The 24,000-nt window shown below is 48.0% G+C and overlaps 1 protein-coding gene across 5 annotated transcripts in view; it reads left to right on the top strand.

Moving 5' to 3' along the window:
* Window positions 1–24,000, top strand: part of GJC2 (gap junction protein gamma 2) — a 133,540-nt gene that overhangs the window by 77,206 nt on the left and 32,334 nt on the right. Inside the window, exon 1 of one of the 5 annotated variants that reach the window (XM_045003614.1) lies at window positions 386–483. The exons of the other annotated variants lie outside the window; for them this stretch is intronic. The gene's annotated coding sequence lies outside the window, so the exon portion shown is untranslated. Of the gene's footprint in view, window positions 1–385; window positions 484–24,000 lie in introns of those variants that run through there. 5 annotated transcript variants of the gene reach the window in all.

Here is a 24,000-nt window from a genome sequence, read left to right as displayed (position 1 = left end):
GATGTTGGGTGGAAGCATGTGGACACTGTACTAAACCTAGGCTGCTGGGTCATTGCTGGTCTGTCAGATCTGGGGAAAAGATGTTCCTTAAAGGTTAGATGTGGTCTTGGTTACCAGGCTGGTCTAACTGATCCAGGCAAATCCAAGAGAGGGACTGATTCATTGCCAGGTACTGGGTGTGGTGCAGAGACATATTTTAGATGCACATCACTGAAACTGTCTCCACCATGCCCAAAGCAGAAGGACCTGGCTATGGAGTGTAAGGATTCCATAAGAAACCAACTGATTCAAAGTGTAAAACACAAGAAATTAGAGTGGGAGTTTAAGGCTGAGTTGGACTTTCCAGATGTGGTTGGATTGACTGCGTGGTGGGAGCTGACTCAGGCTTTCTAAAACCTGCTGCTTGGAAGGCTGTCAAATGGGACCACCCGAAGGGAAACAGAAGGTTCTGCCTGGAACGATGTGCAGTGACTAACCCAAATGGTGAGCATTAACTAGGGGCTCTCCCCACAATCTTATCTTAGATCTTTAGTTTGCTGCTCTCGTGAACTCAACCACCTGAGATTTTGCTGATGTGCTACTGTGAGTTCAGAGAAAGAGAGAGAGAGAGAGTGTGTGTGTGTGTGTGTGTGTGTGTGTGTGTGTGTGTGTGTGTGTGTGTGTGTGTGTGTGTGTGTGTGTGTGTGTGTGTGTGTGTGTGTGTGTGTGTGTGTGTGTGAGTGAGTGAGTGAGTGAAGGTTCTCCAGATGGTCAGCTCATGGCGGAAGAGGCAGAGGGTTTTCTTTAGGAGCTGTTTGGTTCCAGATTTGTATGAACAGAATTTCAAACACTTTATGTAAGACACACATGGATGAATTAAATTAATGCTGCTTGGGCTGTGCATGTTCTGGGAGCACTAAAATGACCAGAGATGTAAACATCACAGCCCAAGTTGTTGGCTCGGAACAGGATTTAGATCTGTTTTTCTCCTGCTCTCTGTGGTTTCATGCCCTTAGCAGCTTCATTGCTGACTTCAATATTCCCATTTCTTAGCAATTCCTCTGTTCCAGAGAATTAAAACAGTGCAGATCAATATTATATGACTTATATCAAAATGTTTGGTGTGTTTACATGAGAGGTGTAGTGGGGTGATCACTCAGCTCTGGCCCTGGAAGGATAAAAGCAGCCCTGGAGAGGGCTGCAGCAGAGTAAGAGAGAGTGAGAACAGCTGTGAAGCTGAGTGAGTCGCTGACCACAGCTGTGGCCAGCCTAATCGGGGCCCAGCTTGGCCCTTATAAGAGGGCTGGGGCCAGAAGCTAAAGGGAGACACAGACTCTCTCCCTCTCCCTCTCCCCCTTCCCCTTCCCCTTCCCTCTCCTTTTGAGAGGGAGGGACCTGGCTGCTGGGAGCTGAGCAGGGTATCTAAGCTGGAGCAGGGCTGAGGGAAGGCTAGAGGAGCTGGGCAGCTCCGGCTTGGAAACCCCTCCGGCTGCAGGCCTAGGGGAAGGCCAATTAGGTTGCAGGGGGCAGCCCACGGGTAGGCAGAGGCAGCAGGTCCAACCACGCCCCCCCCCCCCCGCCCCTTGCCTATGATGAGTGGTTTTTACACTGGAGTCTGCCCCAGGGAGCGAGGGCTAGAAGGTGACTAGGGAGGAGGGATAGCTCAGTGGTTTGAGCATTGGCCTACTAAACCCAGGGTTGTGAGCTCAATCCTTGAGAGGACCACTTAGGATCTGGGGCAAAATCAGTACTTGGTCCTGCTAGTGAAGGCGGGGGGCTGGACTTGATGACCTTTTGAGGTCCCTTCCAGTTCTAGGAGACAGGTATATCTCCTATTAATTTTTTTTTGGTAAACTTTCCCTTAAATCATGAGTTTTTAAATACTTTAGCAGTGGTGGAATTCCCTGCATTAAGAGAGAGGATGGTTTAGTGGCCAGGGCATGGGGCTGAAATGTGGGAGACCTCGGTTGAGTTCCTGGCTCAGCCACACGCTCCCTGGGTGACCTTACACAAATCACTGACTCTACGCCAGGCCTCACTTCTCCATCTTTAAAAATGAGAGAATGGCTCATTACCTCACAGGGCTGTGGTGAAGGTAAAACACACTGAGTGTGAGGTGTTCGGATACCACCATGACGAATAGAAGTACCTACCTAGACAGCCCTTGAGACTGTTCTGGCCCAAGCTTGGGAAGGGCAGAGTGCCCTCAGTGCCCACTGATGTTGGCCATTGCAGTCAACATCCTGTAGGGTGAAGGCGTCTAGCTACAGAAGAGATATAGCGGGGATGGCAGCAATGCAAGTTAACCCACCAGAGGGTCTCTACCCTGAGCTGGACAACCCCCTCCCAGGACAGAATAAATCCAGGCCTGTTCAGTCTAACTGGGGAGGGGGGATGTTGTTGCTGTAGTAGTATAAACGCCTGTCCATTTGTGGACTACCGTCAACCAAACTCATTTCAGGTACCATACACGTAGATCCCTCAGGGTTCGTGCCCTAGAAGTAGAATAGCTGTGAAGGAGAGTAGAGCTCTGAAAGCACCCTGAGCCAAAATTTGCCAAAATTTTAACCAGGGGCTCCCTCAAATTTTTTTGGCTTAAGTGATGAGTACAGCGTTGCCTGGGTAAAATAGCCTTGTTTTTCCTTCTTCCCCCTAAAACTGAATCATTCCAGTTCTCTCTTCCTGCCAAAAATACCCATCAGTTCCATGCTTTTCCCCACTCCCAAGTCCATCATCCTTCCTCACTGGTACCTCTAGGCTTCTTCTCAAAACCGCCATTGAGATTCCCCTCTCAACAGTTGTTCCTTGCAGCATCACTGGGGGCAGGTGGGTTGGTTTGAGGTCTCTGCTGGCAGCAGTGATGGCAGGTGAGACATCTCGCAGGCTTTGGCTGGAGTGGTTGAACAGATGAGGTGAGAGTGCTCTCTGGTGTTGGGCTGCGTGGCCAGCTGGGGAATGGCTCCTCTTTTGGTTCTTGTGATGGGCTGGTTTCGTTTTGAGTTTACAGGTCAGGTTCTGATCTAGGTTACACAGATGTAAGTGCAGAGTGAAACTGGTTGGGAATTTTTCAACTTTTTTTGGGAGGGAGGGGTCAGAAAATGCTGATGTGTCAAAACTATAACTTCAAGGGAAAGGGGCGGTTTTGACAAATTTCATTGGGCAGGGTTTTCAGATCCAGGGGTAGAATTTCCAGTCAAAACCAGAAAGAGACGACGAGACAGAAAACCCCCAGAATAGCTAGATACCAAGGCCAGAAGGGACCATTGTGACCATGTAGCCTGATGTCCTGCATAACACAGGCTGTGGAACTTCCCTGAAATAATTCCTAGAGCAGCTTTTTTAGAAAAAGCCAATACGCTGGTGATTAGCGCACCCACCTGGGATGTGGGAGATCCAGGAGCAAGTCCCTGCTTCGGAGCAAAGACATGAACCTGGGTCTCTCTGTGCCCTCCCCAGTGGGCTATGTTGCTTCTGGAAGGCAAGGATCAGAGGGATAGTTGTGAGGTCTCATTTATTAGTGTGCATTGAGTTCATTGTGATTCACAGGGGAAGGATATTCAGGTAGTACAACCCAGGTGAATGCTCCAGTCACCAAGCGATGGGTTATTGTGGGTGGGCATCTCTCAGTCTTCCCTGTGGGAGCAATTGCACTTTGTATAAATAATTTACATATCCATTGGGCCAGAGAAAAAAAGACCTACTCTCTAGCCTGAGGCTTCCTGGGATGTGGGAGACACAGGGACTGGAACATGTGTCTCCCACATCCCACGAGTGCCATAACCACCAGGCTATTCTGGGGTGGGTCTTTCTTTTCCTGTCTTTTTGTGACTTTTTTTTTTTAAGCTCTTGCCTTTTGTCCCAATGCCGAATGGGGGAAGTTTTGAAAGCTCATGGGACAGGAAAACAGTTTCCCACCCAGAAACACTTTACTGCCATCAGTGGAGCGACTCTGGGTTTATCCTGGTATAGTGGAGAAGCTGGCCCTCTGTTTTAAGGAGATTTAGGTTTTACTGATCCAGCTCTGAGCTGGATTAGCTCTACTGTGCAAAGGAAAAAATAGCCGTTGCTGCTACATGCAGTAAGGTGGGGTTTTGGCTGGTGTGACTTTGTCTGAGTAATGCACTAGGGTGGAGACAGGCGCAACAGTTGAAGCGTCCACCCTCTCATGGCTCCCCAGAATGGGAGGCTTCCAAGGACCCAGCCAAAATAAATATTTTCAGTATCGGCAGGGATTGTCTGAAGGGGGTAGGAGGATGCAGGAATGTGCTACTGCCAGACACCAGGAAGGTGACATAACGTTCTGTGTGACAAGACCCTGAACTCATTCATCAAAAGGAATTCAGGGGTCACTTTATTGTGTGCCAACTTTGCAACAGGAGCAGGGAATCATTATGCATCCCCAGATCGGTCTGGTTTTGCAAAATCTGTTTTGCATCCTATAGAGTCTAGTGTCGCTTTGGACAGGAGTTCCTTCCATGGTTTAATGAAGGGCGTTCTTTCTTCCAAGATTTAATGGAGGTAGTTTGCATGGGTGTCCATGAAAGATTAGGGAGCTATCAATCCCCAGGTCTACTGCAAAGGCAGATGATGCTCATTAAGCGATTGTAAATGGGAATTCTTTCCAAATAGAGAGAGTGCAGTTAAGTGGTTCATAATCTGCCTTGGTTTTGTGGCATCAGAGTCAGATGGGGCACCCGGGTGGTTCACCAGCAATCAAGCAGATGTATGGCACATGCTGCCATGCAGGGCTTGTTTAAGAGCTTGTGATAGGGCCTTTCGTGGCTGGGCAGCCTAGTGGCTAGATCATTGGTCAGTCAGGCCAAAGGGGGTGGTAGGGAGACCCGGGCCCTCCTTCTCCACTGGGTCTCAGCCCAGGGCCCTGTGTAGTTCAACCCCTAAACAGAGGGGATGCGTCTCCTTCTGGCCGGGACTGGGGCAGGGGTCAAGACCCATTTCCCTGGGCTACTTCCTACAAGTCTCTTTAGTTCAGGGCATGGCCCCACTCGTCCAGTTGCCCCCAGTTGGGGCTTATCTGCAGACTCCCCTTGGCAGGGGAAGACTTACTTGCCTCAAGTGGCTGCGCTGGCTGTCAGGTCACTGATCCATCCCTTCAGGCACACAGAGAGCTCCTGCCTCCTCCCCAATCACCCCCCAACTGAGCCAGGCTCCCTTCTTTTCTCCCCCCTGCAGGCCTGGCATTGGCTGCAGGTAGAGTGGGGCGGGGCTAGCTGAACCCACAGCTTTTCTTTAACCCCTGCTGTGCCAGGTGGCGGTTTCTCTGCTCCCTCACAGAGCTGTTGGAAAGAGCTACATAAAGGAAGCCATTTGCAATGCACAAGCACGACCCGCTTTATTGGTCCAACAAAACCCATCAAGAATGCTCCATATTCTTTAGCACTATCTACTAGCACACGTCCAGTTAATTAACTAATGACGTGTATAGACAGAGCACTCTCATAACAGGCTGAGCTGGCTCTGGAGGTGAAACCAATCCCCATCCAATCCTACTGAGGTGAGAGTCTTTATATCCCATCACCAATCCCCTGAGCCATCACCCCTCCTCCACCCCCCACTCTCTGTAATTTGGAATTCCAGTCTCAGCAAAATAATACTGGAAAGAAAGAACCGACAGTAATACTCATGTGTCATCATAACTTCCCCAGGCATCGGCGACAATAAAGGGGTCAGTTCCCATGGGCCGGAGAAGGTTGCCCTCATTTCAATAGCTGGAACTAGGTGTAGTTGAACTGCCCACACTGTGAGTCAAACAATGTGATTTAGTGTCTGAAATGCTCTAGGTTTTTCTCTCTTGGTGCATGGAAGGAGGGGCTGGCAGATGGAGGCAGGAAATGAAATCTGCATTCTCAAAGGCAGTGACAATGGTGCTGTTCTACCGATCCTTTACTTTTCCATTAGGCTTTGGAAAATGTTTCTTGGACATCACAAATGGGCAATTAAACGAGGAGGAGAAAGTAACTATTGGCCAAGGGAAAAAACCTGCTTTCAGCTGCATTTTGAAAGGGGTTGGAGGTGAAGTGATGGAGTAAAGCGGAGCCAGAGGCCTTTCCAGATGGCAGGATCTGCAGACCAGAAAGCCCTTGCACCAGGCGCAGTGACATCGTGTGGAAGGGAGCAGCGGGGATCTGAATTAGATGAGCAGAGCAGAGTAGAGAACAAATGGAAGATTTGGAAAAGAACAAGGGCAATAACAATAATTCTCTGTGAAATGGCTCCTGGGATAGTTGGAGAGCCAGTGTGGTATTTGGGGAAGGAGGTGCCGGGGTTAATTTTTTCTGCACCAGCTGATGTCTGGAGAGCTGAGTCTTGGAGGACCCAGGGAAGGCACCTGCAGTAACCAAGATGAGAAGAGCTCAAGGCATGGGCCTGAGGGTGTTATCAGGGGTGGAGCTGAGCGAGCGGTGTGCCACGGTGGTGGGAGGAGAGATCAAAGCACCCAGGATAATGGTCAGTGTATGGAAAATAAAACCAAATGGAAAAATCTGTGTCTAGGATGGAGACAGAACAAGAGAAACAGCTGCATCCGAGGTGGCGTCTCCTGCCCGAGAGAAGAGAATTCACCGGGGGTGGGGCAGCATCTTTGTGCTAATATAGCTGTCCCAGAGGGGCTGCAGTGCAGAGGTGAATGCACCCAGGGAGCACAGGTGGGAGGCCCAGGCTGGCCACCATGAAAGTTCCTCACCCAAGAGAGGAGAAGGAAAAGGAGATGGGGAGTTCAGGACCGAGGGTAGAGAAAAAGGAGGGGGATGGAGAAAATACACTGGTGGGAATTGGGAACAACTCCACAGACGTCATTGGTGAAAAACTGGCATCAGCTACAAGAGGGGTCGGGGTGGCCTAATGGACATGGGGGTGGCCTAATGGACAGGGTGCTGGACGGGGACTTGAAACGAGTAGGCCCCAAGCTCTGTGTGACCTTAGGCCTGTCACTCAACATCCGTCCCTGTGGTGCCTCATCTATAAAATGGGGGTTTACCACCTCCGCGGGGATGCGCTGAGACTGAATTCATCCATGTCTGTAAAGCCCTCTGCGACCCTGAGATGGAGGAGTAGAAAGGCAGGGCATTGTTAATGGCAAATCTGTCAGGACCCCATTAAAATGTCTTTGCTCGCTAACACTGATTCATGTTGACAACATGATATGCCAGGTCCCTTCTCCCTCCGCCCATGGCAAACTGTGCTGAATGCTGGTCTGCCTCAGCTACCAAGAGGACTGGGTGGAGAGCTGACCAGGGCCGGCTCCAGGCACCAGCGCAGGAAGCAGGTGCTTGGGGCGGCCAATGGAAAGGGGGGCACATCCGGGTCTTCGGCGGCAATTTGGTGGCGGGTTCCTCAGTCCCTCTCAGACGGAAGGACCGGCTGTTGAATTGCCATTGAAGAATGAAGTGGTGCGGTAGAGCAGCCACTGAAGTGCCGCTGATCACGGCTTTATCTTTTTTTTTTTTTTCTCTTCGCCACTTGGGGTGGCAAAAAAGCTGGAGCCGGCCCTGGAGCTGAAGCCCTGGGCCTCACTTGCATGGTTGCCTTTAGGCATAGCTGGTGTTTGGGACGAATAGGATGCTACGCAGTCTTCTGCAGATAGGCTAAATAGAGAGGAAGGATGGCCCAGGAGCCCTAGCCTTGCACTTGGGAGACCTGAATTCAAGGAGAGATGCCCAGACAAAGGATGTGAGAGCAACATCGGTCACAAATGGCATTCAATGAAACTACCCTTACAGGGAGAGCAAGACTATGCTGTGGGCAGGGGATAAACAATGGAGAGTCTCAGTATGGTACGCAGCACTACAAACAGGTGGCTTAGCTGTAGCTGCTTTAATAAAAAAAATTATGGTTTAAGCACTGGGTTCAGTTACTTCTCTGCCACAGACTTCCAGCATGACCTTGGGCAAGTCACTTAGCCATTCTGTGCCTCAGTTTCCCAGCTCTACAATGGGGACTGTAATACTCTGTTCCTCCCACCTGTCTTCTGTCATGTCCAGTTAGATCATAAGTTCTCTGGGACAGGGACGGTCTCTCACTAGCTACCTGTAGAGTGCCTAGCATGATAGGGCCGTGCTGTTGGTTGGTGCTACCTTAATATACCATAATACGTAATGTTAAAGGAGCATGGACTAGTAGTTAAAGTGCAAGCCTGCATTTCAGAAGACCTGGGCTCTATACCTGGTTCTATGCCTGACTTCCTGCCAGACCTTGGGAAAATCACTTGTATGCTCTGGATGAAATCCTGGCACCGTTGATGTCAGTGGCCAAACTCCTATTGACTTCAGTGGGGTCAGGATTTCATCCTTTGTATTTGCTTCTTCATCTGTAAAATGGGGATAATATTCCCTCCCTCTTTATTAAGCATTTTGGGGCTTAATTTGTTCATGTCTGTAAAAACATTTTGAGCTCCTCACTTGGAAAGTGCCATAATGAGGCCAGGCTATAACATTATTGGGATTTTTAATACGGCCATGTCGTTTTTACTGTAGAGTATGAATGACAGATGACGTATTAACTGTAAGTGAATGAAAGATGCAGCATGCAGGTGCTATTAATATCCAACACTATACTGCAGGGGTGGCCAACCTGTGGCTCCGGAGCCACATGCGGCTCTTCAGAGGTTAGTATGCAGCTCCTTGCACAGGCGATGACTCCGAGGCTGGAGCTACAGATGCTGACTTTCCAATGAGCTGTGGGGTGCTCACTGCTCAACCCCCTGCTCTGCCCCAGGTCCTGCCACCACTCCACCCCTCCCCCCAAGGCCCTTCTCCCTTCCCCCAAGCCTGCCATGCCCTCGCTTATCCCCCCTCCCCGCCAGAGCCTCGTGCGCACTGCAAAACAGCGGATTGCAGCAGGTGGGAGGTGGGGGGGGGCGCTGATTGGCAGGGCTGCCGGTGGGTGGGAGGCGCTCAGTAGTGGATGGGGGGCTGCTGACCTATTACTGTCGCTCTTTAGCAATGTTCATTGGTAAATTCTGGCTCCTTCTCAGGCTCAGGTTGGCCACCCCTGCCGTACTGCAATCACTGCTCGGTGTAATGCTTATTACTAGTACCCTGTGGGGACTTTGGTGTCTGCTGTTTCTAACTACCGGAAGGCCTTATATAAAAAAGTACTGTGCTGTTCTACATTATTGGTCCAAAATATTGCATGGATTGTCACATTTAGGATTATTTCTGTAGTTTGTTTTTTCCTCTAAGGGGAGTGATAAAACATGACACCCTTAGGGGTTTCGATTCTTACTTCTTCATTATCCACCGGCATGTGGATTGTGCTGAGGTTTTTCGTATAAACGAGCTAAAGCAAGGATGAACCAAAGATTGAAAGACTGGATTTTCAAGAACTCCCTCCCACATCATCCTTACCCCCTCCCTTTCCTGCCCAGGGCCAATCTCTCTCTGTTGCAGAAGTTTTCAAACCCCGGTTCTCCACTGAGCACCTCTACTTAGCTTCTGTAACAGCAAAGAACCCATCAGTCTTCAGAGGGCCAGGTCCTCAGCTGGTGTAAATCTGCATTGTTCCATTGAAACGAATGGCACTCTTGAGTCATGCCAGCTCAGGATCTAGCCCAGAGACACTTTCTGCTACCTGTAGCCCAGTCCACGCTGCTTTTGGTTTCCTAGGAGCTTTTTGTAACAAACTAAAGTAAAACCAGTTTCTTCAGGCCCTTATTTATCTGTTTTTTGGTGTGAATTCAGCTATGATCAAATTTGCAGACAACACCAAAAATTAGAAGGGGGTAGCCAGTGTGCATGGAAGATAAAACAATCAGCAAGAGGACCTGAGATCCGAACAGGGGTTCCTGCAGGATTCGGGACTAAAATCTGATCCCCGGGGGTAGGAAGTTATCTGCACCGATACACAATGTAACCAAGAGGGAGCAGCCATTGTCCTGAAAGAGAGTCTATTATTTGATACAGCACTTGTAGATGCCAGTGAGGATTGGTTTCCCAGTGTGCTAGGATTGCACACACGCATTCACTAGGATGACAGTCAGTTTTTCTCCATAACACCAAACAAATACTGCTTTTTTCACATAACTTGCACCCGAGAGCTGCTGCAGGAGAATTGTGGAGGCCGGGGATTGTGAGGTGCCCAGTGTGTCCCTTTAAGATCATGTGTCTGTTGGAACCCAGGAAGTTTGCACGGCCAATAGTGACGTTTAGTGCAAGAAATGCTGGGGGTACACAAGCTGTTAGCTGCTCGAGCTCTGCTAATAACATTAATAACCTGCACCTGCGTGTGTGCGCACATCTGGATATGTCTTGGGAGGATTTCTGCCTTAAGGACTGGTCCACAGCATGAAACAGATAGAGAATCTCTGCTCTCTCTCTATCTGTCCTAGGGCTGTGTACTGGCACTCAGCCCCATAGTACCTGTGTCCCTGACCCATTGTATTGTCCCACACTGAGTTGCAAAAGCATCACAAATTTTAAACAGCTTGGGAAGGGCTGACTGGTTTCCTCCACCCCACATCCCTCTTCCTTTTGCCTTATAAATGTTCATTCATGAAAAAATTCCCATAGTGTTGAAAGGGGGGAAAACTGGCCTCCACTGATGTTCTGGCTTCATTTCCGCGCTCAGGCCATGGTATGACCATGGTTGGATCTCCGTTTTTAATCTTTGTTTTCACAGCTGGATTTTTTTTTTCTTTTCTGCTTTTTATTACAGCCCATTCTCCGGAATGGCTTGTTTTAGCGCGGTGTATGCGCTCGTGTTTCCATGCTTGAACCAAAAATCCTGCCAGATTCCAGCTAGGCAGAAGAAGAGGTTGAAACTTGTCTGAGGAAGGATGAACTGGGAAGCCAGTGAGTAAAAGTAAAAACTCACGGCACAAGCAGCGATTTGAAAGGCCCCGCAGTTGTAAAAAACAAATAGAAAAATAATGCCCCCGTGGTGATGACAGAAACAGATCTGTGCCTTTTGCATTCAGGGAAGCCTTGGCATTCACAAGGATTCTTCCCAGTGGTAATTGATTATGATTGGGTCGAATCCTGAAGTCTTTATTAAATGGGCAGTCAGCCCCTACTTCAGCAAAATGCTATTAAAGTCGGTGGGAGTTTGGCCGAGTAAAGGCAGAGTAAGAGAGGAAGGGTGGTCATGTCGGGAAGGTGCCTGCAGCAGATTCAGGAGACCTGGATTCTATTCCTGCCTCTGCCACATACTCTGTTTGACCTTGGGCAAGTCATTTAATCTCCCCGTGCCTCGCCTGTAAAATAAGGCTAAAATATTCTGTTATATAACTCTCTTGGCTAGTTAGCTAGATAGTTAACTCTTCAGGGCAGGGGCTGTCTCTTTGGGGCGGGGGGTGTAGTGCATAGCACAGTGGGGCCTTAATCTCTGAGGCCTCCAGGTAAAGAACAATCAAGATTTGGACTCCATTGACTTCAGTAAGTATTTGGCCTCAGTGAAGCCCTTCAGGATTTATAGGCATAATGTTCTTATTAATGGATTTCCTTCATATAGCCCCATTGATTTGCATGGCACTTGAGAAACCCAGAGGAAGCAATTCCCTGCCCCCAAGAATTTACAGTCTAAGATTCGTAGACTCATCGACTTTAAAGCCAGAAGGGACCACTGTGATCATCTAGTCTGACCTCCTGCATAACACAGGACCTAGGATTCCCATGAACTAATTCCTGCTTCAAGGGTAGTACCTGCAGTTGAACTAGAACATCTCTTAGAAAAACATCCACTCTTGATCTGAAGACTTACAACGATGGGGAATCCACCAAAACCCTTGGTGAGCTGTCCCAATGGTTAATTACCTTCGCTGTTTAAAATGTGTGCCTTATTTCCAGTCTGAATATTTCAAGCTTCAACTTCCAGCCATTGGGTCTCGCTATACCATTGTTTGCTCAATTAGAGAGCCCTCTGTTACTGTATTGCTCTTCTCCGTGTCACCTAGGCATGCTGATTTCAAAAACGTCTTTCTTTTGTACCTGCTATTTAACATCCTCCTTAGTTACTGTTTGGAATGGAAAATATTTTCTCATCAGTGTATGATATAACTACACCATCTGGCTTTCCCCAAATACAGAACAGATATTTTTATTGACCATTTCTGCCTTTTCTGCATTATTATTGATAGTTCTACCATTTCCAGCTGGTCCTTGACAAGTACCATTATTAGGATTCCCTTTTCTCCTGATATGTCTAAAACATTGGTTCCCAAACTGGGGGGGAGGAGGCTATGGAGTTCTCCTAGTGTCCTTTTGCATTCCTTATCAATTTTCTACAATTTCTAGCTTCTAATTTGTATTCATTGCTATCAACATCCCTCTTTTCCCATTTGTTTTTTATATATCTAATTATAGCTGCTTTCTCTTCCCCTCTTAGCCCAGCTATTTTTTTTTTAACCAGTGTAGTGTTCTTTCTCAGTTGTAGGGTTGTGACTTTCTGGGCATTTAGTAAAACGTTATTAAATAATTCCCAGTAAAATCAGTCACATTTTTCTGTTTAAATTCTGTCTCCCGTATGATTAGATTCCTAATGGTTTTGTGAAATTGGTCCTTATAAGCACCAAGTGCTTATATTACGGTTTGGACTGTATTCTGTTTACACATAACAAAACGCATAAGGGCTTTATCCAATGGGCAGACTTCCAGTTGATTTTAGTAGGGGGCAGGGGCAGGGGCAGGCCCTAAGTTACGCAAGACCAAAAAAACCTACAAGGCACAGAACAAGGGAAGCTTGTAGAGAGATTCCTGGTGGAAGAGAAGGTAGGAAGAAGTTCCTGGAAGAGAAGGAGGGATCTCTCTAGGTTCTTACATTGGTGTTCATCGTTGGTTGTACCTGATGGGGATGGACTGATATGAACTGAGTAATGGGAGAGGAAGACCACCTTTGCAGCAGAATTTTTGATACATTTTCAGGAGGAACTTTACAGAGCGTATAATGTTCAGTATCTTCCTTGGTGATAGAACTGATCAGAAAATGGAAATGTAATTTCATGGGAATTTTCAAAACTGTTTCCATTTCACATGGTTCAAATTGGACCCATCTGTTATGAAAGTTTCACAATTTATCGATGAATAATTTTTAGTGTAATCATGCTTGAATTCATTTTTAAACATTTGCATTATCCATAAATGAAAACTGCCTTCAAAATCATTATTGAGCAGTCTTCATATACCAAAATCCACCCTTTCACTCAACAAAAACATTCAATACCTATTTCAAAGACAATTTAGATGAAAATTTCAATTTTGAAATGTCAACAAAACTTTTGCAAAAACTGGGAAATGTCAAATATGTCAACAATTTTTTGTGAAAAATTCCATTTTTAAAAAAAGGCCTTTTTCCATCGGGGAAAAAAATATTTGCATGAGGCAATGTTGACCAAGCCTACTTAGGATATTTGCCATGGGTAAAGAAGCCTACCGTGCACAGCACATTGTGAGGAGAGGGAACGTTGACCAGTATACTCAGCCAAGCCTTGTTTGAAAACTGCCTTGCAAATTACAATGTCCATGCAAAGCAGACAGGCCCTCGACTTCCACGTGTCATCTGCAAAACTCTCCACAGAGTAAACTAACTCTCTGAGAGCTAATCTGTCTCTCTACCAGAGGAATTGGATGACCTGATTTCAATCTGTGTCTTGGAAAGATGAACCTACCCTGCTGAGATCTGCACCAGTATCGATGTTCCAAAGGTGATTGTTGCACTTATCTGGGCCAAGCAATATGACCACGGGGATGGGGTGTGGTAGGGTCCATTCCCACCTGTGACAGTGAGGTACTGTGCAACCTCTTTGCATCCATATCCCCACCTGTAAAGCAGGCCTTGATACTTACCCACCTTTTAGAAAGCGCTTTAAGATCTGCTGATGAAAAGTTCTATAGCCATGTGCTGATTTTTATTGCATCTCTCCTTGGTGCTGGGAATCAATAGCTTCCTGATGTGAGGTGTGATGCAAAAAAAAATAAAAATGCGTAAGCCCTGACCTGAGAGCAGCTGACCTATCCAGTGTCAGAGGGGTTAGTATCCATCTATGTAAACACTCTCAGGAAGCCGGCTGTTCATTTTCTACAGCGGTCTGCTCTCTCCTTCAAATCAGACTTGCCATCCAGCCGTTAACAAATGTACTGAGTGACAGCACAGCTTTCACCAACGCCGCTCCTCTCGTTGATTGGAAGGGGAAGGTATTGTACCTTGTCAGGGCTGATGTGCATGTAATTGTCTGTCTGTGCATAAAGAGAGAGGGGTGTGTGTGTGTGCGTGTGTATCTATATATAATATAGGCTATTTAAATATTTAGTAGCAAAAGCTACACAAGAATGCTAAATCTTGGTTAAAAGAACAGGAGTACTTGTGGCACCTTAGAGAAAACCTTAGCCCACGAAAGCTTATGCTCAAATAAATTCGTTAGTCTCTAAGGTGCCACAAGTACTCCTGTTCTTTTTGCAGATACAGACTAACACAGCCGCTACTCTGAAATCTTGGTTAATGTATTAAAATAAAGCTGCCAGATGAAACTCATGAAGAACAAGCAGGGATTCTGGCCAGCAGGATAAGGAGCAGCATGTAGTACTGTTTCCTTTTATTTTAATTTTTAGTTGTTTGTAGATTTAAGAGCAGTCGGCAAGAGCACATTCAACCCATTTGTTTCCTCGTTTATCACATTCTGGTTTTCTTTTTCCTCCATTCAGGCCTTATTAGTAGTGGAAAAACAAGGCACGAAGTTGGATTTAAGCATCTGGCAATTTCGTGTTGGCTGTTGCCTTTGTGTCTCTGGCATCTTTATTTAGCTGGTTTGGGACTCCTGAAATATGATGTCTGGTGTTCACCATTGTCAACTTGCAGGTTCTTCTGCATAGGCTCTTCTTTGCTTTCTGCCTTTCTCCGCCACACTGGCCTTTCTGAAATCAGGCTTACATTAGCGGCTTTGATCATTATGTGCACTGATGTCCATATGTTGTTGCCGCTGCTAATAGTAATTAAGAATTGTCTCTTGGGATCAGACTATAATGTAAGCCTATAGAACCAGACAATAATAATTAGATAAATCATGATGCTGGATAGTACAGTCTTTTCTCCCTGCCTTCCCCCACCCACCATTGTTCTGTCCCTGTCTCTGAAACAGTTGGCTGTTGCACTGTACCCCAGAGGTGGCCACGTTTCCGGGGTACTCTGTGAAATGAAGTGCTTGATCCTGCAATCAGCCAAAACTCCCATTGGCTTCAGTGGGCATTTTGCCAGAGCGAGGACTGCAGGATTGGGTCCTTAGCGTGAGAAATACACAGCAGTCAAAATGCTGACGTCTTTTCTGAAGCCGAGGCTTTCGAAAGCAGGTGCCTAAATATGGCCTGAGGGGTGGAATTTTTAAAAGCGCCTAAGTGAGTTGGGAGCACAAGTCTCATTGAAAATTAATAGGATTTTGGCTCCTAGGTCACTTAGGCACTTCTGAAAATCCCGCCCAGGAGTCTACCTTTAGGCACCTGAGTAAATGGCCTGATTTCTAAAGTGCCAACCACCCAGCCGCTGACACTGGGGTCACGGGGTGCTCAGCACTTCTGAAACTCGGGCCACTTATTCAGGAGCCTGAATATGGATGTTGGAGCCTAACTCTAGGTTCCTGTTTTTGCAAGTCTTGCCTAAGTTTCCATTTGGTCCTTGTTCAAGTGAAATTGCCATTGACGTCAGTGAGCGTTCTGCTTGAGGCAACGGCTGAATGAAGACTTCAAGATTGGATGCTGTCGGGGTAAATTGGTTGTCATTTAGTTACTCCATCTTCCCGCCTCCTCGTCTGTAGCTGGCTGGATTTAAGAGGGGAGCTAAATGGAAGAAGATGGTTTGAAAAGGAACCAGAGACTGTATCAGCAGGAGCTTCCTCTTGTTCCTCCTTTATCTGCTCTTTACATCTCTTTTCAAACAGAGCGAGGCATCTGAACTAAACACGCCCGGCTTTTAACAAAACAGACCCTTGAACTATGCATTTCTTTGTGTGAGGCACTGATCCTGTTCACCAATGGTCCCATGCAGGCATGGACTTTATAGTAGCTAAAAAGTCTCCCTGGTGTGCCAGACATTAGCAAAGTTTCATCATATTAAGGCCAGTACAAGCAAACCGGCACAGGGCAGCTCGGACTCCCATCACCACCCTGGGAATGCACAGACCTCACCCATCTGGAAGCTGGTCTGTGCTGATTTGCAGGGGATTTTCCCATTGGAAATTTTTCCTGTCCCTCTGTGACGATTTTGAAAAAAGACTAAAATCTTGATTCCAGACTCTCATATTGCCCCCTCCCACCACACAGCCCACAACTGGGGGCAAGGAAATCTCTGTGAGGTTCCCCTCATGGAGGACCCTATTCGCTATGCCGTATGCTGTGTGATGGGCGCCATCTTAGCTGATACCGGGGATTAAAGCAGGGACTTCCAGAGCTTAAAACATAAGCTGCCATAGCTTGAGCTAGAGCCAAGGCTCTGCAGGTGGGGCTGTAATCGACCCATATCCCCATAGGCAGCAGGTATAATAGGCCAAGGAAGGCTCAGCGCTGTTTACTTATTATGCACCAGGCAGGTTCCAAGGCGGCTGAGGAGCTGGTATCTGCCACTCAGCTTCCCAGGTTCATCAGTCGTCTCCCTGGACTCCAGGGAGATGACTGGTGAACCCAGGAAGTCGAGTAGCAGATACCGGCTCCTCAGCTGCCCCGGAACCTGCATGGCGCATATAAAAAGCTCAGCATTCTTCTGCCGGGTAGCTGGGGGAGGCGTGCTGCCATCCAGCATGGCTCAGGCCAGCCTGGGGCCGGCATTGCTTGGGCTGCTGGGGCTGGGTTGGCTGCTCAGACCGGGGCAGCTCGGAGTGCTGGAGCCAGCCCAGGCCAGGGTTGCTCGGGCTGAGTGGCTGGGGCTGGTCCAGGGCTCGGGTCGGTCGACTGGAGTGGCTCAGGTCAGGCTCAAGGCAGCTGAGGCCAGCCCTGCTTGGGCCAGTCCTGGGCCAGGGCCGCACTGGCCGGCCTGGGGCTGGGGCTGCTTGGGCTGGGGCTGCTTGGGCCGGCCTGGGGCTCCTCTGGAGGCAAGGGGGAGCGGTGTTGGGTTCCGATGGGCCCGATGCTTCTGTGGCTGAGTGGGGAGGCAGAGGGGTCTCAGGGCTCCTCCGTGGAGGAGTACGGTTGGGCCTCGCGCGGAAGGGGTGGGACCAGAGGGCTAGTCTTCCCGAAGGCAGTGTCCACCCTCTGTGGATAGGGCAAAGTGGGGCCTTGTAACGCACGCTCATCTGTGGCTTATAGTCATTTAGTCAGGGCAGCAAGCAGTAGGCCTGGAGTTGTCCCCACATCACTCCATCAGGGAGCTGGGGTTCCCCCGCGACCTGAGTAATAGGCTGTGTGATCCACCCCCAAATCTCTGAGATCCCTCAGTGTCTACGGGAGGCCAGGGGTACCTGTGCAGAGGCCCCCTGCCTCCACACTGGCTCTGTGGCCCCAGTTTCACCACCCCTGGTATCACGGCTGTAGTGATACAACCCTACCAAGGGTTCCCTGTGGGGTCCCCCTTAAAGGGCAGGGGACCATAAGAAAGGGAGTTCAGCCTCCAGCTGTATCACCTCCTACAGGGCTAATGGGGTGGGGAATGATGTGCATCTGGGCCTCTGTCCCCTGCATGACTAGACCTTGCCACTTCCTGTGCCTGGCTGTCAGCCACGCAAGGGCCCTCTGCCTCTGGGGTGAGGAGGACGGTGCTGTGTAGGCAGCAGAAACCTCCCTTTGCGAGCAGGAAGGGGTAGTCCGTGCCCAGCCAGAATCCTGTCTCCCACATACGGACCCAAAGGGCGGGGCCAGGACCAGCAGAGTCAGTGGGAGTTGTTCATCCACAGCTGAGGAAAGAGCATGGACCTTATCTGTGAAGTCCCTCTTGAATTCTTCTTGATTGTTTGAGCATTGTGGTAGCACCAGGAGACTACAACCCCACTGTGCTGGGAGCTCCTCAGACACAGGCCAGAGAGACCAAAAGAGCTTAGTTAGCTTGATTGCAACCATGGATTTTGCAGGTGCCTAAAGTTAGATCAGGTCTAAACACACAGAGCTGCACACCAGTGTATTAACTAAAGGTGTGATGTTAAACTGCCTGAGTTTGTGTGTGATGAGGATGGTCCTGTTTTCTCGACCTTTAATCATTTTTGTTGCTCTTCTAGAAAACATGACCTGTGAGGAAAGATTGAAGAAATTGGGTTTGTTTGGTCCGGAGAAGAGAAGACTGAGAGGGGACATGAAAGCAGTTTTCAAGTACATAAAAGGGAATCATTTTTCTCTTTAACCTCTGAGGATAGGACAAGAAGCAATGGGCTTAAATTGCAGCAAGGGAGGTTTACGTTGAGCATTAGGAAAAACTTCCTAACTGTCAGAGTGGTTAAGCACTGGAATAAATTGCCCAGGGAGGTTCTGGAATCTTCATCATTGCGACTTTTAAGAGCAGGTTGGACAAACACCTGTCAGGGATGGTCTAGATAATACTTAGTTCTGCCATGAGTGCAGAGGACCAGACTAGATGACCTCTCGAGGTCCCTTCCAGTCCCACGAGTCTATGCCGTGGTTTAGTTAAACCCTGTGTGAATTAACTTATATTGGTTTAAAACTGGCTGTGTCAGTTTAGCTCACTCTGGTCCATCAGTTTAACAAAATCAGTTTAACATCGCACTGTTAGCTGGTGCAACTGGTGTGTGTAGACAGGTGTTTTGTTGTGACCATCCAGCTGCTTTAATCCATCTGTTGTTGAGAGGCAATGTGCATAATGCCTGTGTCATCACCACTGCTCCTCTTATTAGATCCACTGCAAGAGTAAACTCACTCCCTCGCTCCGTTGGAATTGCTAGATCTCCTAGTTCTGGAACAGAGTTTTCCATACCATAGCAAGGCATATATGTGTTCCCAGGCATATGAAAACAGAGTGGGATTGGGATTGGAAAGGAGAGGGAGGTGTTTGGAGCTATTCAATTGCCTGGATTATACTGAACTGTACTCCTGTTGGAGGGTTACCTTGGCTGTATCTTGAAATTAGAGTGTCCAAAGCATGTGGGTGAGGGGCCATATACAAATGTCTTGTATAAATCCAAATAAACAAACATCGGCTCTGATTACTGGTCTACCCAGACCAGTGGCCAATGCCTGCTTCTGAGGAAGCTTGTGAGGAAACCCATAATACATCTGACCAGCATTGCAATCCTGTACATAACCGATCCTTACCAATTCCCCTTACATCCTGACACACGAGATCTGGGCCAAATGTAGATCATACCATTTATGCAAAGTCATCAAGGTGTCCTTGGTTTTGGTTCTCGGTCTTACTGGTTTGTTGGTTCCCCTCTGACACTGTGAATAGGTTCATCATACATTTTCCCATCACCATTCTGATGATCTAGTCTGACCTCTTGCATAACACTGACCACAGAACCTCACCCAGCGATTCCCACATCAAGCCCATAGCTTGTGGTTGAACTTCATATCTTTCCATCCCTTTGCTCTCCGTCTTTTTGTTTCTGCTTCATGTTCTTGGTGCTCGTCCAATCTTCTGCTCCATGTGTCAGAGCTGGCCATTTGCAGGTGTTAGAAAAACACCTTTGTGGAGCAGCCAGGGGTCTGGCTCTTCACAATGCCGCGTGACCTTTCAATGTTCCCAATTCTTTCCCATGCCCTTCGATCTTCTCCTCTGCCTTCCTTTGTGTTAATGTGCCTCTGCCATATTTACTGCTACACTGGGAGCGGAGCATGGACCAGCAGCAGCAGGAGGTGTGCAGCAAACACATCTTACATGATCCCTGTTGTTGGGCATCCACTTCCTTTGATTTTGTATGAAGTTCAGGAAGGTCTGCAGCAATTCAGGCTCTGGACTCACTTCATAGAAGCATTCTTTAAAAACGCCAGCGCTGGGAAAACGGAATGGAAATTTTATTATTTCCTGTTATGAGGGTTCAGGGAGCCATGGTGGGTTGTTCAGGAGGAACCAAGGTCAGCCCTAATTTCTGGGACTACACCAAAGTGCTTGGGAGGGGCAGAATATCTCTGTTTTTTTTTCTCTTTCCTTCTTTGGCTGCCTCAGAAAAAGGAAGCAAATTGAAAAGCAACTAATTACTTAATTTGGCCTTTGCCTCTCTCTGTCTTTACTGTGCTTTCTTTGGAGTGGGAACAGACAAAGAGAGAAATGGAGTGAAGAATTATGCTGTACTGCCAGAGGCAATGACCCTTGGGGAATACCCTCCCTATGTCGCCTGTGTGCACAAAGTTCCCTCTTACGGGACCTCAGAATTTCATGTCTCTCACCTGGAGACCAGTTTTCATTAACTTTGATTAAACTAGCCATTATCATTAGAGACTAGAGCTGATCAGAGGATTGTCAATGGATCGGTTTTCTGTCAGAAACTACGGTTTTGTCTAAATTGAAACATTTCATGGGAGTGTAATGATTTGGATGAAATTATTGATAGGAAAAAGGCTAAATGAATCATTTTGACTACCCTTGTTTTGATAATGTTGAAAGGTTTCATTTTGACTTTATCATTTTGGTTAATTGTGTATAGGCTGTTAATATTATAAATATGCTCTGTATATGTTACATTGACAATATTTAATAGTTCTTGTTTTGGCATTATCTAAGCTAAATGTTGTAGTTGGTTCTGAACTGAAGTTTTTCAGAATTTTCATTTGGTGGGAAATTTAGAAATTCCAGCTTTTCATTCTGATTCTGAACAAATCAAATGGAGACATGTTGGAATCTCCTGCAGAACGGAAATTCCATTTTCCAGCCAGCTCTAACAGAGACACAAGGTTCTGATTCTGATTGGAACTTGCCCAGAGCTCAGGGAATCCAGATCTAGGGCCCATGTCTTCAGAGTACTTTTGGATGCCCAACTTGATACACCTTTAAAGGGCCTGGTTTTCAGACACGTGCCCCTTTTGTGTGTTCTCCAGCTGGCCACCCAAAATCCCAAGTCACTTATGAAAATTTTTGGGTCCAGGATCTTTGGTTGGGCCCTTTAAAGAACCAGCGGCCAATTACAGAGTTCTGATCTGAGTACAACTTTCCTCAGTTTCATCTAAAGAGTACTGATGGGTGCAAGGTAGAGACTTGAAAACAACAAATGATGTGGTGTTGACTGGTGCTGTGCAGATATGGGAGTTTGATTTGGGCCACTCTCTGTAGTTAAAATGAGGTAATTGCTCTACTCTCTTCCTCTCTTATACTCTGAAAAGATATCATGAGAAAGTGGATCCCAAAATGGGGTAAACTTTTATGTTGTGGCTTTTTAAAATTCAGATGATCTTGAAGTTTTGACTAAGGACTTTGAATCATGTTCTCTTAGCATGAATCCCGATTATCCCAGAGCCTTGAAGAACATCCAGACATTTGGATAATGGGTAGTTTGGATAACTGGGAGCTGCAGCTGTGCACCACCGGCCTGAAATTAAGCTCTTGCATTGCATGCAGGGGCGGCTCCAGGCCCCAGCACCCCAAGCGCGTGCTTGGGGTGGCAAGCCACTGGGGGCGCTCTGCTGGTCGCCGCGAGGGCGGCAGGCAGGCTGACTTCGGTGGCATGCCTGCGGAGGGTCCGCTGGTCCCGCGGCTTTGGCGGACCTCCTGCAAGCGTGCCTCCGCAGGCAAGCCGCCGAAGGCAGCCTACCTGCTGTGCATGGGGCGGCAAAATGCCTAGAGCCGCCCCTGATTGAATGGGATCCTATCATCGTGGAGGACATAACCAACATCCTGTTAATCTGGAGTTTCAGTTAATTAGGTTTCATTCATTGTCAGTGCAGGAATGGTGCCCCCAAAGTTAAACTATGCAAAATGCTATTTTTGCACACACCCCTGCAGCTGTGGTTCCAAGACTCTCCCCTGTGGGTCTGATTCATTGCCCAATAAATCATCCCTGGGGTAGGTACGAAGGGTGAGGAATACATGGCATCCAGAGAGGTTGCTGCTCTAATAATAATAATAATGATTTGCATTTCCAAGGCACCTTTCATCAGTGGATATCAAAGCACATTACTAGGGCCCTACCAAATTCACAGTCCATTTTAGTCAATGTCACGGTCATAGGATTTTAAAATTAGTCAATTTCACTGTTTCAGATGTTCACATCTGAAATTTCAGTGTTGTAACCGTGGGGGTTCTGACCCAAAGGGAGCCATGGGGATGGGGGGTCTCAAAGCTGTTGGGTGTGGGTGTCACAGGATTGCCACCGTCACTTCCGTGCTGCCTTCAGAGCTGGGCTGAAGGCAGCAGCCATGGAGCTTCCTGCAGCCAATTAGGTACCCAGAGCTGGCTCTGATCTCCCCCCAAGAGCAGCCATGTAGGAGAAGAGGACGTCCCATCCCTCCCCAGCCTGGGATTAGCAGCTGGAGCCTAGTGCATGGTAGGAGCCCCCAGCTGGGATACCCCCAGCCCTGCCTCTTCCCCTGCCCTCCAATAGCTAGATTCCACGGGGAAGATTTCACGGTCCATGATGTATTTTTCATGGCTGTGAATTTGGTAGGGCCCTACATATTACTGACATGAATGAACTAGCACTCACCATGAGGTGGGTATGTATCATTATCAGAGATGGCCAGAGCCAAATTCCCAGCACCGTCCACTTTGGAGAAGTCTGGATTCACACCCTCCCTTTGCATCTTTCATTATTATCCCCACCAGAAGAGAAATGTTACCTTTTCTAAGAGCCTCACGCTCCCTTGAGGAATGGTCGCCAACGCTAAAGGAATTCCTAAGTGAAGCATTTTTGTAAAATGGCACGTTCCCTGCCCTTTCATCTTCTGGCTTCAAGGCCCAACCCAGTGGTGTCTCACCCAAACGGCCACAAAATCAAGAGTTTTCCAAGTAGTCAAAGAGAATCATTACTTAAGGCTGCGTCAGTCTTTCCTATTACTCAGACTGACCGACTGTGCAGTATTAGCATAAACAAACGGCCCCAGATGTTATGGCTGTTTCCTAGGGCTTGTATCGCAGTCACTTGGTTGGTTTGGAGCTGACGCGCAGGTTTCCTGTGTGTCCCAGGCAGCCCCGAATCCCCGAGGGGCATCCTAACTTCCCTCCAGCAGCACCTGTTCAGCAGGATGAGGAGCAGTGTGAACTGCCCTAGCATGATACCGTCTATTTGTACATAGCAAACCCCATTGCAAAGCCCTGGGGAGACAGAGTGGGACGTAAGCTAGAGAGAACGCTGAGCGGGGAGATTGAAAGTGAGGGGCAGGCTTGAGGCTAAAGCCCTGTGTGACATTCAGAAATTCAGGACAGCACCTCCAAACGCCAGCCCTCTTGTGCTGTCATCAGACAGAGGATCTCCCGCATGGCAAAGTACAGTCATCTCTGTAGGCCAGATCCCCTGCAGGATATAGCGTCCCAGCGAGAGGCAGCAGTGACGGTGCTCTCTGTGAGCAGGGGCGGGGCTGTGATGACGGCAGTGACGAGATCTCAGAGCGGGCTAGAACCTCTCTAAGGCCACCTACTACCTCCTCTTACCCACGCGTGAAGTGATTGATTATCCCTCACTGTAAAGGCAGCGGGAAAGCCCTGTTCAGGGCCTCTCCACGTTCTGCAAACTGTTTGGTTTAGCGGATGGTTGCTTTGGGGTTTGAATGAGTTCAGTGCTAGTAGAAGGTGTCGGATTTGCAGGCCTGGAGGCTGCTGTCTTCTGTTTATCTACAGAAGACAAGGTGGGTGAGGTAATATCTTTTATTGGCCCAGCGTCTGCTGGTGAGAGAGACCAGCTTTCAAGCCACACAGAGCTCTGCCTCAGCTTCTCTCTCTCCCCAACAGAAGTTGGGCCAATAAAAGATATTACCTCACCCACCTTGTCTCTCTAATATCCTGGGACCAGCATGGCTACACCTCATCTCTACAGTTGAAGTACAGCAGCAATGCAAGTTTTGGTGCACTGCTCCTCCAGTGCACTTCCACCCTGGGATGGATGGACCACAGCTAGAAACAAGAGAATCATTCAGTCTCTAGTCACTGCTGAGACAGCCAGCAAAGGCTGATAAGTGAGACACATACCATTGAACAGTCCTCAGATAACCATGATTTTTGGTT

The sequence above is a fragment of the Mauremys mutica genome, chromosome 2, assembly GCF_020497125.1.
Source record: "Mauremys mutica isolate MM-2020 ecotype Southern chromosome 2, ASM2049712v1, whole genome shotgun sequence".
NCBI classification, from domain to species: Eukaryota; Metazoa; Chordata; order Testudines; family Geoemydidae; genus Mauremys; species Mauremys mutica.
Note: the sequence above shows the minus strand (reverse complement) of the source record. Positions and strands in the feature narration are given on the sequence as shown.